Below are 15,235 nucleotides of genomic sequence, written 5' to 3'. Positions count from 1 at the left end.
AGAACAAAAAAAAAAAAAAAACACTGCTTGTTCTAAATAACTCAATAATACTAACTGTAAAACTGTCATGTAATATAGAGAAATATCAAGACAGTTAGGTTAAGTTGTTTAACAGTTTTTTAACATTGCATACTTCTCATTTTCATTTAGAGATATCACTAAGATAAACACAAGCCAACCACCTAATCCATATGTAAATATTCAATTTTCTAATGAGTACATATACCGGAAATTTTGAGAAATCCACCAAAGGAAGCAAAATCTGACAGACTTGTAATAACAAGTGTTTGAAAAACCATCAAGAACCGAAAAAGGTCTAAAATGAACTGTACAGAGAAAATCCCCATTAGTCAAATGGATTTGCGTTAAAATACTCACTATATAATCGATAATCGCAACACTTCAAAACTAACTTAGAACGTATTTTCCTCGAAACTGCTATTTTCGGGACGGATGACATGATATCTCAAGAGTTTGGCTCGCCGAAATTAACGTATTAGGATTGACTCCCGCTGACGCAAAAGGTATTTTTAAGTTTGTACACCCTTAAATTTTATATTGGATACGATATTAAAACGGAAAGTGAGTGGTTAAAACATTATTAATCGAAGTTATTTAGCTGTGAATGAACAACCCGACATATATGAAAATATCACCCCAACCTAGATAAATAAAATTCGAGAATAAAAAGAATCATCTGATTTCTTTGTTTAAAAGATATTTAAATTTTCGAAATCAGCTTTTGATTTCATTTGATCTGGTAAAGAATAAGAGAAAAAATATATTTTTTCTTAATGACTGTTATTAATTGATATGGTTCTAGAGACATAGTATATTATTGTCCTAGAAATATTTCTAAGGCTTGTTAAGGCTTTTCTGTGTGTCTGACTTCTGACTATTTTCAAGTTTCATTAGTAAATGCATTTATTAACAAAACACTAACCGAATATTGCAGGTAATAAATACGTTAATTTGTACATCAAGAGTTAAAATGAATATTGCAGACAATATTCTCCATTCATAGAATACACCTCATTTGTTGGTGATTTCAAATGAAAGCCATATATGATTCCATAGATGGAACACATAGGACAAATATTTTAATTTTATTAGGATTTTTAAGCACTGATAAATTTAGGATGTTTAATAATTAATGTAATAAGATATGGAGTTCAAATAAAACTAACAATAATTTACATAGATGACGCTTTATTCTTTGAACATTTTTAAGCATTGATAAATATTAGGGTGTTTAATGATTAATGTACCTTTAATCAATTATTATGATTATTTGATTGTTTTATTTTATTATTATTAATTGTAAATATATTCCTTTAACATACATTTCCAAATTGTGAAAAATAAAATAGTTGTGTTCGTTATTGTTTTAATAAACATGCTAGACAGATATAAATTTCAAAATTGTATTATTTATATATTCCCTGTTTTAATACACAAACATGTATTACTTCATTTAATATTAATATTATAAACTTATATTTATTACATAAAAGTAAAGAAATATCATGTATACTACATATTTGAAGCTCCGAAATTCTTACAGTTTCGAAAATAATATTACTTAAAATAAGTATTTTAAGTAAGGTAATTTTAATTGTTATTATGTATAGTGGCGTAGTAATTTATACTTATTAATATTTTGTTGATAATTGAAAGTTATTGGAAATTATATGTAATTAAATGCAATTTGAAAAAGTTAGTGAGTGTTAGTTCTTGAGATAGTTTCTATATATTTTTTTCATATTTGTTTGTTATGGAAGAAACATAATTAATTTAATACATTGTGTTTTAGTTTTCATTATTGATTTTCTATTTGGCCTTTTTTTATTAGTTACGAGTTTATATTATTGAATTTTTTCTCTTCACTTACTGGTTTTCCAAAATGCAAATATAATTTCAGCAATATATGCGAACATCTTTTCATTTTAATTGTGATAATAGATTTATTATCACTATGGAAACGTCAGATCGATTCAAATATCCCAGATACCAGAGAAAAAATGCATATGAAATTTGCAATATGGACGTATACACTACAAAGGATTCCGCTTCAATTAGCAGGGATATTCCAATAACGGAATACGATACAGAAAAACAGAAAGTCGATAGTTTCCGGAGAGCCCTTGTCGCAAATTATATACGTTATGGTGGGGCCAGACCTGAGCATTCGGACGAATTTACACAAAAAATACAAAATGCGCAAGAGCAGAAATGAATTTGGCGAATAATTGGACGATTAGGTGTCAAAATTGGAGGATTCATTACTCCACAAATATCTCCGGATTTGGCGTATGCGCATATTGAGCTCCATTTAATTTTAAAACACAGAATAATCCGAGGTAGGGACATGCGTACATACAGTTTTATTTACCTACAACTTTTTAAATCGTGATTATGAAATTTAATGTCGAAAATATATATAAGCAGACAAATGGGTTCACGACGTAAACAGATTTGGTAAAATATTGGAAATAACACATTTTGTATAAAAATTATGGAATAAAATGGAATAGTAAAAATAAATTCTAAATACCTTTCTATTTTATAAAAATAATATATTAAAATTAATTTACATATTTGAACATTTAGCGAGAACAAATTTCAGTGACGTGAAAATCTGGCGGATTTATAAATGACATAGGTTTTTGGTTTCCAGGAAATAAACTTGTTTTTCCTTGTAATTTAAATATTACTACAAAGATGTTTTTGAATGATCATTTTATGATATCTGAAATAATATTTTACGTAGATTTCTATATTGCAAATGGTAATTATGAACAAAATTAAACGTGCGAAAAAGACAATTTGTCCTAGAAAGCATGAATAATGTTTTTCTTATTATCCATTGAATTTAACGCAATTATATTTACACAAAATAATTTTGTAAACTCTATATATATTGCCATAATGTAACAAAAACTTGTAAATGGGAATGGTCATATCGAAAAACTCTTTCACAACTGGTGAGACACAACATTTTTTTATTATTTAATTACTACATTGTTACTAGTCGTTTCCGTCTAACCTACAATTTGTCTTTATGATAACTTAAAACTAGGTATATAACTAGGAGGACCCATCGGCCCTATCGCAGTCTCAGGTGAAATAATGTTTATACATGTCGCTGCTGTATTTTTTATTATGTGCACCTCTATTATATTATTATATGTGTAAGACACTACACAAGATCAGACGCCTTGATTCTTTTGATTCTGTGTCCTGTTCTGGTGTTATCCAAAAGCTGCAATATTTCAATATTCTCATGAGAATGGAGTCTTTTCTCATGCCCCCTTGCAATTCTATTGATTTCTTGACTGACTGTGGGTATCTGAAGGTCTCGTTGTAGGTAATCAGTCCTATAGTATTTAGGTGTATAGATTTGTTTTGATTTTTTTTAATTTTATTTAAGTTACTCTTTGCAGAACATCCCCATAATTGAACTCCGTATGTCCATATAGGTTTCTTTTTCGCGATTTTCTTCCAATTGGCCAGTACATTTTCCTGTATTTCAATTCCAGTTCTTTTATTCTCTTCTTAATATATTCCTTCCAGCGAAGTTTTTCATCTAGATTCATTCCGAGATATTTAGCGTTGTTGCTATATGGAATTATGGTATTATTTAATGTTATTGGTGCTTGTACTGTCTGTTTATAGGTGAACTGCACATGTACTTGTTTAGTTTCATTAATTCTTATTTTCCAAGCTTGTGTCCAATTATTTATATTGTCACTTGCCTGTTGTAATTTTCATGAGGTTCCTTCACTACTTTCTCCGACAGCTATAATCGCAGTATCATCAGCAAATGCAGCCATCGTAATATTCTCCATTTGTGGTATATCACGAGTGTAGAGTAGATAAAGCGTTGGTCCCAGCACACTTTCTGCTTTAGCTTCTTTTATTGTAGACAAAGCTTCTTCTTGTTTGACTCTAAATAGTCTGGTTGTAATGTATGATTTTAATAGTTCGGTGTGTTGTTTTGGTAGCATTTTCTGTAGTTTATCAACAAGGCCTTCATGCCAAACCTTATCGAAGGCTGGTGCTACATCTAATAATATAGCTGAACAAACATTTTTACTTTCGTACACTTTTTCAATAACATCTGTTATTCTGTGGCCTTGTTGAGTGCTTGTTATTAAACCCAAACTGGTGTGTTGGTATTAGGTTTTTTTCTCTCTATGATCGGTTTTACACTTTTCAACAGGAGAGACAAAAGATGTTCAATAATATTTTGAAGTAAAATATTTATTAGCAACATAAAAAATTAAGTTTAGGGTTGTTGGAACATTACTCTACAATATATTATATTTCGGAACATATAAAAACTGTACAAATACTTGAAATAACAATCTAAAAAAGTTGAAACAATACAATAATGTCAAATTAGTATTTCTGTGGATATAATATGTAAGCAGGAGGTGGTTTCTGTGTAACATTGAATAGCTATGGTTGCAGTAGAGAGTTTTTTCTGAGCAGCAATAGAATATTTTAATGTGGTTTTTGGTTGTAGCAAATTAAATTTTTATTTGGTATTTAATGAGTAAGGTACGAGCTCAGTTGATCTTATTCTTTGAATGGCTATTTTGGAGTTATATTTTTCACAACACTTATACTAGGTGCGTGACTGAGATTACAATTGGGGTCATTTTGGAAGCTTGTTACCGGAATATAGATCATATATTCATGCACTGAGAGTCCACATGATGGGCAGATACGGTTGGTGGAACAGAAAGTTTATGTATGTCTGAACTGTTGGCACTTGAAGCAGCGTAATGGGGACGATACATAGGCACAAAAAAGGAGCGAGAGTTAAACAAACTGAACTATCTCTGGGTAATCTTTCCTCTTAAAATTCAGGATCACCTTATCCCTAGAGGTGGTTACTCCATCTCTAGTCTGAAATATTCTTCTCAGTCCATCCACTACAAATGGTTTTAGGTTTTCTATTATTTCATTACCTGTGCAAGGAGTCAGTTCACGGTGAGTTATCACACCCCGACAGTGATTCAGAGTGGAGTGGGGCTTAATAGTCACAGGGTGGTCGCTCTTTTTTTTTAGTTCATAGTTGCAGGTTTGCCAATTTGTGCCAGGATTTGGGCAAATATTTTAACAGCGCTCATCTTTTCATGTTCATGAAATATTATCACTCGATATTATGAAAATGTAATCATTATCGAACGGAGACCGATTAGAATTAATATCATATCGGAGCCTATTTTGACCCTGGAAGGGGTGGAATTTATCAAATTTTTCATGATGTTCCCACGAGAACCACGGGACGAAAACCTATTACGTATTATCACTATTACTACAGGAGAACGGGAATTAATTTGTAGTTGGGTTCATAGAGACTGATCATCTATTCAGCCACGCATTCTTTCGGCTCAACCCAACTTTAGGATTTAGGTTTTTACTGAGGTTGTCTCTTCTTGACCCAGGCGATTAACCCAAGGCGTCGTTGACCGTGGTACAATCCCCAAGCCACGATACTACAGCAAGTAAAGGGAACTCAGGCCCCGGTGGCGTCACTCACCGTACCTGGTTATACCAAGCCCCGTGGAGGGTTCTGACTTTTAATTGAATTGAATTAAATTGAATGGAATTGCATTTACTGATACCCTCTATAGCATAAAACTTGTCAAATAATATAGGTGATAAGGGTATAACTGGTGATAGGGAAGATGTTTAATAATACTCTCAATTGAATAATTATTAACAACATAAACAAGTTTACCGAGGGTTGTTGGAACATTATTTTTTAATATATTATGGTTCGGAGCATATATGAAAGTTTTGCAAATACTAGAAACAATGGAAAAATGGTTGAAAAAATACATTAATCTCACGTTACAACTAATGTTGTTTCGTTCATAGATCAATTCAAACATTTTAAAATGTATCAAACCCATCGACATGTAATAATAGTCACGCATTATCACTTTAGTTCTTTTAACTTCTTTCCAAAAAGACTACTATATTTTCGACCTAAAATATAAAATAGAACTCATTAAATACAATAATTTTAAAAAAGTCACTTGCCTATATTATTCTTTAGACAGCAATTGCATCACCACGGTTTCAAGATATTACTCCTTCATTTTTTCCAAGATATGTCTCAAATGTACTTGTTAGCAATGTTATTTTTACTTCAGTTTATAAGTTGAAAAGATTCTAGCATAATTTCTTCTTAAAAGGACAATGGCCCTTTCATCCAAACCTAAGTTGTATTGTGTTGTGTATGAAATAATTTAAAAACTGTTAAAAAATATTTTACCTTCAAAACGGTAGTTAAAATTCTGGAAAATAATCATATACCATGCAATAAATACAAATTCGTAACTGTTCATATAATTCTTGTCGTAGCACCAGATAAAGATAATAAGAACATTACGGTTTTATTAAGTTTTCCTTATAGTGAAATTTTCACATATACAGTGTTCTCTATTGGGACTGAATACATCTTCTGATATTTTTGGATTATATCATAGTCATTAGATAATTGTAAATTTTTGTAGTCTCTTCAGGAATCTATAAATATTATAGTAAAGTTGTATAAATAATATAAGAGTTTTATGACATATTCTTACCACAATTTTCAAACAAGTTAAATTTCAATATTATTCGTATTGTCTTTCTTATCATAACTTTGTTTATCATGTTAATGGCCATACTTACAATAATTTCATGTTCTTTAAAAAACGCTCGGAACGTACATATTATATTAGCGATAGGAAAATAACACTACACCTACCATAGAAAAATGATTCACAAGATATTTTATCTTGGCATTCCATTATAAAAAGTATGATGCGCTATCTCCTGCATAGAATAAACTATAGAAAAGTATGAACTAAAATATGAACTATATTATCTTCCTTTTCTAATGGCAGTACGTTCTTTTCGAGTCGATCGGTACAGTCGATCAAGTCAAAACTACAAAAAAATCTTGCATATTTAGATTTTGTGTTACATTAATAATTCTATAGTAAAAATAATTAAATTGTTGTGTTATTCTTGGTGGTTTAACATTGGTTTTAAAATATGGAAGAACAAGGGTAAGTGCAGAATGTAAGGTTAAGTTTTTCAAAGTTATAAAATTCAAACTGCATCTATTTTATTTATAGTGGGAATGTTAGCTGCCAAATTTATAACACGACATCATTTTCAATGATATCGAACAGGTATCAACATATGCCAAAATTTAATACTAACAAGAACAGAGAACAAAATGATTTTTGTTGTGTTGGAAGAAGTCAAGTTATTAATGAGATTTTCCATCAAGAATATATAAGAAAATAAAATACAAATGTTTAACAACATATTATATTGGTCACTAACTTGTTAATATATTCATCAGCCAACCTACTCGCCGCAAGCCGAAATTCTAAAAGTCGATGTTGTCAAATTTACAGCTCGGCTATTTGCTTTATGGATGTATTTTATTTTAAAAAAATAATATATTTAACAAGACTCTCTGACATTAACTTTAATATTTTGTTGTGAAAAAAAAATAATAGAGTAGATACGTTTTTTAGTATTTAATGCAATATATAGTCTTGCCCTTAGATTTGGCAACACTGCATGTTATTGTAAGCCAAGAGTTTCTCAAAAGAAATGGCGATGGGCCGTATTGCTCTGATTAAACGTTGAGCATTTATTTGTTTATCTATTAAAGCGTTTGATATGGCATTTTTAAGGTTATATTGTGATGTTGCCTTTTACTTAAAAAGAATTACAAATATGGAAAGTCAAAGGTAGGTTTAGTTTCAGTTGTTACAAATAGGATAAATTAATTAAATGACTTAAATTTGGCAGTGAAAGTAAATTAATATGTCAAGTTAGTAATATGACATACTTAGAAGCAAGAGAAAGAAAGATTTCACCATGAGCTTGCTGCACAACTAAAGCCGATAAAAAGAAGTATCATCTGCCTTCTCTGTATCTCCAATTTATTGATTTTAGTATCCTTTAGGATACATACTGAATTTTGGCACAATCATTGTCGGATCCATAATATAGATGTTAAACAATCTAAGCTATATTTTAAGAATTTGTAAGGCTTTTAAATCTGGGATCTACAGGACGATAAAGAAAAACAATACTGCTTAAAGAATTTCTTAGAAAACAAGAAGTCAAGAAGCTTATATACCACTGTATAAAGAGTTATCATCAAGGTAGTATTTTCTATAAAACTATCGATATGATCTTAGGAATGAATTTTAGGTAGGGTACGATAAGTCAAGAAGGGTTACAGGCAAAACATTTTTTTGAGTCTGTCTATATAAGTATTTTTTTGTTAAGAATGTTATTGTTATAAGACTTAATATTGAAGAAAATACAAGTAACCAATATAAACCCCATAATAATATTCGAGAATTGAATTTTGACAAGTAATAGGGAATTATATTTTTAAGCAATTTCAATTAATCGTCCAGTTTTTAGTTTTTGCAGATGTGCAGGAAAATATTGCAGACCATTAATCCTGGAAAGGTAGCAATTTAGGAAATGATTCTACTTGCTACAGCTGTATGATTTGTTGATGAGGAAAAATAATCTGCCAAAGTATTAAAGAAGCGAAAAGCAGACCTAAATATGTATATATATATATATATATATATATATATATATATATATATATATATATATATATATATATATATATATATTGGGTATATAGGTATTTGAGTCCTTGATTTCATTAATTATATTGGTGTTTTTTTAGACGGTAAGCCCTTTTCCCAATTAACCTTGCTTTATTTGGAAATATTTTATTACAACTTTTATTCTATTGTAATTAATTAGTAATTAGTGCGAGAAGTATAAAGGACTGTATCTACAAGAAAGTTGTTAAAAAATTTTATTTATATATAATACATTTGTAGTATTGTATATTCAAATATGTGGTAATTTAGTTAAGGTTCATTGCTTTATATCCTCTAATTTATTATTTAAAATTAATATTAAATTTTGAAATATATAAAAGAATATAATATAGAAATTTAGTATTATGCTGTATTTTTCTTTTTACCTCCACTAAAATGTCTCGTAAATTAAATTAATGTTCTTACTGTTTCCTTTTTTAAGTCATTTTACTATATATACATATATCTGTATGGTATGCATAGCTTAATATAAAACTTATGATCATTACTCATTATTTCTCGAACTCGAAGACTAACACTATGCCGATATCAAAAGTTTGGTTATATATACGACACAGCCCTACTCATAACGTCCCAAGCAATACTGAGAATATTCAAATATTTCTAACAACGGGGGCGCGCGCGCGCTGCGATATAGTCAAACACCGGACCACGATGATTTTTAATGTATCCTGTTTATATTTGTACTGACCATTATATTGAAATTTAAATCGCATAGAATAAACGACCAATCGATGCACTGACCAATACAACAAAGTTTAGTCCGAGCTGGGTGACGATTCGTCACATAAGCGACAGCACACTGAACCTCGCGTGATAATTAATGTTTGATGATGGCAAAAATACGTAATATTACGTGGTCCCTTTCGGACGGCTCCCATTACTGGTATATTATTCAAATTCAATTACTAACACTTCAGCGGCAATGTAATAATTGAAATCGCTAATTAATTCTATCGCTCCACGTTTTAACATGGATTATTTCCATTATTTCTTTCATAGACCAACCGATTAATTTATATTTTCTGGTTCATATATCGAATATTGTTAATATAATCAATTAAAAATACCGCGTGATTGGATTTAGCTGTGCGATATGCGACGAAATGCTTAAAATTACGGGTGTTGTTTTTATTAAAATAAGATTTAATCGGCGTAGTGCGTGAGTTCACTGTTATTTTGAATAGATTATAGAAGCCTATTAAAAACAATAAAAGAGTATTGAAGGTTTCCCTACTTTCCTTCGTCTGCTCACTGTGGCAATGTAACTATTTAACAACCCCTCCATAAGGAATTGGATTTCTGATTGACCATTTTAATAATTATTAGGTTATCATCATCATCATTATCAATCCACAGCTGGCGCTCGGGTAAAATGTCTACTTCTCAACCAATACGGTTGAGAATGAGGCATCAAGGCTCTAAATTTGTTTCTCAACTGTACACTGATTGTCGTAGCTCAAACAGATGATCTCGTTTCTAATATCATCTCGCAGAGAATCATGCAGAATTTATCTTAAGCACCGCAACTGAACCTCTAATTTACACATTTCACACTGCAACAGAATTCGGAGATATACAGAAGAATTCGTAAGAGAAGCATTCGAAAGAAGCAGATTTTGGTTTTAACAAATAAACTGTAATATATCTTCTTTTCCACATGCGCCATATTGGAGCTACTGCGTCTTGGCCTTAGATCATTACTTCTTTCTTATGCAATCTTTTTCTCCCATATTATTGATCCCAAGTATTTGAACTACTGCACTTGCTCCAACTGGACTCCTTTGAAATATACAATAGCAGATGATCCGTCAATTGTTGGGACTTTGAACTTTTTTCATTAACTCTCAAGACATATGAATCTCTTATGCTAAATATATCATGAAGAACGCTAGAAGCCTCAACATTCATATCAGCGAGTACAGCGATCATCAGCGAGCATCAGATCGGCCATGGAATTTATAACATTATATTGCATGCCATGTCTGTTTTTATCAACTTTTCGCATAATTGTATGCACTACTCTGTTGAAAAACAGTGGGGAGATGACGTCTCCTTGGCGAGCACACGCTCGGACTTCATCAAATAGATTTGTTGCATCATTTCGCACTCGCATACATTAGCTGTAAGCTATCGTAAGACACTTGAAGAAGTTTAGTAACTTTCAAGCCATAGTGAAAGCAGGTGTGTCAGTCGAAAGCAGAGCAGATCTAGTAGATTCCACATCTAATAGGTTCCTCCATCAGTTGGCGTCACACGAAAATCTTATCTACAAAACCTCGATTGTGTCTAATACCCGCCTGTTTTTCTCAGCTTGCCTCCTGGTGTGATCTTTAAAGTACCATTTGTATGATCTTCATAAACACCTTCCTGATAAATGATAGGACACTTCTATATACACACCTCTATAGTTCTTAAGTGTAACAGTGGTTTTGTAGTAAACAGTGGTTTACTATCGCCTTTTTCTCGAGACGTACAATTACACTTATCTTCCATGCTGATGGTACCCTTTCCTAACGCTAAATTTGTGTGAGTATCACGTTTAATCACTGGACTCAATCATTCCTGTTGTAACTTATGAATGTAATGAATTTTAGGTAGGGTACGATAAGTCAAGAAGGGTTACAGGCAAAACATTTATTTGAGTCTGTCTATATAAGTCTTTTTTTGTTAAGAATGTTATTGTTATAAGACTCAATATTGAAGAAAATACAAGTAACCAATATAAATACCAGAATAATATTCGAGAATTGAATTTTGACAAGTAATAGGGAATTATATTTTTAAGCAATTTCAATTAATCGTCCAGTTTATAGTTTTTGCAGATGTGCAGGAAAATATTGCAGACCATTAATCCTGGAAAGGTAGCAATTTAGGAAATGATTGTACTTGCTACAGCTGTATGATTTGTTGATGAGGAAAAATAATCTGCCAAAGTATCAAAGAAGCGAAAAACAGACCTAAGCAGAAATAAAAGAAAATAGTTGAAAGGTAACCTGTAATTAACCTTGCTTTATTTGGAAATATTTTATTACAACTTTTATTATATTGTAATTAATTAGTAATTAGTGCGAGAAGTATAAAGGACTGTATCTACAAGAAAGTTGTTATAAAATTTATATTTAATATAATTAATATTAAATTTTGAAATATATCAAAGAATATAATATAGAAATTTAGTATTATTATTATATATGTATTATTATTATGTATTATGCTGATAAATGATAGGACACTTCTGTATGCACACAGGACACATATAGTTCTTAAGTGTAACAGTGGTTTTGTAGTAAACAGTGGTTTACTATCGCCTTTTTCTCGAGACGTACAATTACACTTATCTTCCATGCTGACGGTACCCTTTCCTAACGCTAAATTTGTGTGAGTATCACGTTTAATCACTGGACTCAATCATTCCTGTTGTAACTTGGTCCGCTTCAGCGGTTTCACCATTTTACCTTTGTTTGTTTTAATGAGATCTTATTATAACGTTTTTAAAATGTAACAAATCTTAGATTTATTGTGATGAGTGCTTATGACAACGCCAGTAGGAATTGGTTTGATCCTTTTTTGTTCCAGATATGTCGATAAAATATAAGACATATTTCACTTTACGATATCACCACATAACTAATAATCAACCATAAAACACAACTTGAATGATTTGAACAATTTAAATAAAATGAAATATCAACAGAAAGTTGCTTGCTTGAACAGAGAAATATTTAATGAACCGAGGGGAAACAAAAATTCAAATTTGTGAATCGCTGCTGAGACAAAGCATAATCGAGCTATTTCTTATATTAATGATTACGAACGATGAGAGGTGGAACTGTTACTACGACAATGTACAAATAAATTTGTATTGATTATAAAAGATTGTCAGGTCCACAATGACGCCATGAAGGTGATGTAACTGTTATTTAGGATGGAAATTAAATCAACTTTTTACTGTGAAAGACAAATACGCTTATAGCACGTCGTAAGAAAAGACTGATCAATAATACAATTTTTTAGTGACTCGTCACAAATTGGGGGAGATTGGCTAGGAAATTTTGATGTGCACGAGCCTTGACTAAGCACCGTTGATTTCGATCTATGCATAACTATCTTGAGTAAAACCTACTTCAAAAGAGGCTTGTAAAATTTTTCGGTATAGTTTTTTCTTTTCTTCTTTCTTTCTTTTTCTTGTAGGAATGTTTGTCTGGTCGGTCGGTCAAAATGTATGGCTATCGATGCGTTTGTTTGTCCGAACACTCACTAGTATTTTTGGAAGGAATTTGCATGGGAACTAAAAACATTGGTTGAAGAAATACTGTTTATTTTAATATTAAATTATGCATGTGGTCGACGGGAGAATTGACAGGATGTTAGGTTAAGGTAAAGGAAGTACGGTAGCGCTCTGGAAGTGATACTTTTACAAGGGGGTAGAGAAAAGAAAAGAGAGCGAGACGTCGTCGTGGTGATCTTTTATAGCACGGAACCGCATGGTACCAATCCACCGACGTTGCCAACTTTTGAACTTGGTGTAGGTGAAAGCGTGGTGGCTTAAAGTGTCGCAGCGGTCGCCACATTCTCTTCAGAAATTTCTACAATAATGGAATTATTATATTATAAATGGCAAAATGTCATTGAGTAACATAGAATATATTATTATACATTATTAATTGGCTAAAATTTAATATTTATATGAATTAACTTTGAAAAACCTATAACTGAACATATTTTATATTTTTATTTTTATATGTTTTATATTAAATTATAAATATTTTATGATTTTAATATTGATAATGTTTTCTAGATATTTGTATCTTATTTTAAATTTGATGTTTTACTTATATTTTAAATAGGTATTTGCAGAATACAGGTTCAGGTAGGCAAATGAGCGATCCAAACCAAATTATTATCCCCCATCAGTTGTCTGTTATTTACGCGGAACCGGGCTTAAATCTCGCGAGGCAATTACCAGCGAGCAACAAAAACCCCAAACATCATCAGGTCATTTTCAACACATCCAGTTCGTAATCTATAATTTAGACACAATTAACAACCATTTAACAACTAACTGGCAAGAGGGTTATCACTCAGTGCATTCGAACCTAATAACACCAATGTAATTTTTGAAAGCATATATTCAGTTACTGCAAAACTCATGAGATTCTCTAGAGTGTAAAATATTTCAATAAACCAGTCCCCTCTGTATTGCTGGATATGTGCTTATGGAATTTAAATAAGTTAGATGAATGAATCTATGAAGAAACGACACGAAAATAGTAAGCAGGATTTGGCTCTATAAGCTTATTGAGGGACTTATTGTTTACGCAGTCACCAAATACCCATTAACTTACGGAAGCTGAACATATCCTTCAGGCATATTGATATCATTGGCTTTGTTGGATTTAAACATAATACTGAATGAAATTGCGCGAAATGTATCTACCGATATGGTATTCAGTATGTCTGAAATATTCACTAATAACAGCATTTTCAAAAATTAAGATCAAACATAATAAACATATAAGATAATTTTACCAAAATAATTGAACCGACTTCAAAAAATATATAAGCAACACACTAAAAATTTAAAAACTAATGTATCGTTGTTCGTTAGTCTCGATAAAACTGGAGAAAGGCTGGACCGATCTGAATAATTTTGATCTTGAATTATCTGTGGAAGTCCAGGGAAGGCTTAAGAGGTGAATAAATATGAAAATTCTCGAAATTAAATAAAAACAACAATTTTGTTTGTCTGTGATGTCGAGGATCCAATCCGACAATCTACGTGCGCAAGAACTTTCTTAACTTCGGTGATCCTTTGTGATAGTGACATTTCAAATCATGTGCTCTTTTCTTTGTTGATTCTTTGTAGTAGTGACACTTTACTGCAAAGTGCGCGAGAACTTTTCTCACTTTGATTAATTACAATTTACGATGCCGAGGAGAAGACGACTTGACATCGGTCGGTCGTCGCAGTTAATTAAATGTGCGAAGAGCTATATCACGTGCCAACTGCACTGATGACCAGAGAGAGACATCAAGAAAATAGTCGAATTGCTATGTCAGAATTGCATTCTTTAGAGAGTGACAATGAAGTAAATAGGCTTAGAATAAAACGAGTTCGTGCACATCAAACACAACAACAGCGAGCACGACATAATGAAATTGAGCGATTCCGCAGACACAGTGCTCCTGTGATCCTGGAACGAGCTGCATTCTACTATGATGCCGCAATAGATTATTGTGCCAACAAATCGGTAACAATTGGGGAAATAACAATAATTTATAAATATTGCAAAGCCTTAAAATACACTGGTTAATCTGGATTATATTTCGCTGGAGGCAAAGTAAAATTGCCACAATTGATCCCACCACCAGATCCTTTAGGCTCTTTAGTTTCTGTACTTCTTTAGTTTCTGTATTTCTGTACTTATTTTAGTAAGTACTTTTTGGTCAACATTGAGAAATATAGCAGCTGTTTCCTGATGACATCATTTGGCGCTACACATATTATACAGGACAATTTCATGCCCAATTTCCCATAATTGACCCAAAAT

The 15,235-nt window shown here is 31.5% G+C and overlaps 1 long non-coding RNA gene across 1 annotated transcript; it reads left to right on the top strand.

The window, feature by feature from the left end:
- The first annotated feature begins 7,383 nt into the window (after positions 1 to 7,383).
- Positions 7,384 to 8,355, top strand: LOC143199862 (uncharacterized). Its single transcript, XR_013006573.1, has 3 exons — positions 7,384 to 7,772; positions 7,834 to 8,192; positions 8,242 to 8,355. It is a non-coding gene; the product is annotated as an uncharacterized LOC143199862 (long non-coding RNA).
- Positions 8,356 to 15,235: the final 6,880 nt, after the last annotated feature.

The sequence above is a fragment of the Rhynchophorus ferrugineus genome, unplaced genomic scaffold, assembly GCF_030347505.1.
Source record: "Rhynchophorus ferrugineus isolate W39M unplaced genomic scaffold, kcgeb_rfMv2 rfM7, whole genome shotgun sequence".
Classification (NCBI taxonomy): domain Eukaryota; kingdom Metazoa; phylum Arthropoda; class Insecta; order Coleoptera; family Curculionidae; genus Rhynchophorus; species Rhynchophorus ferrugineus.
This window is presented reverse-complemented; position numbering and strand designations above follow the sequence as displayed.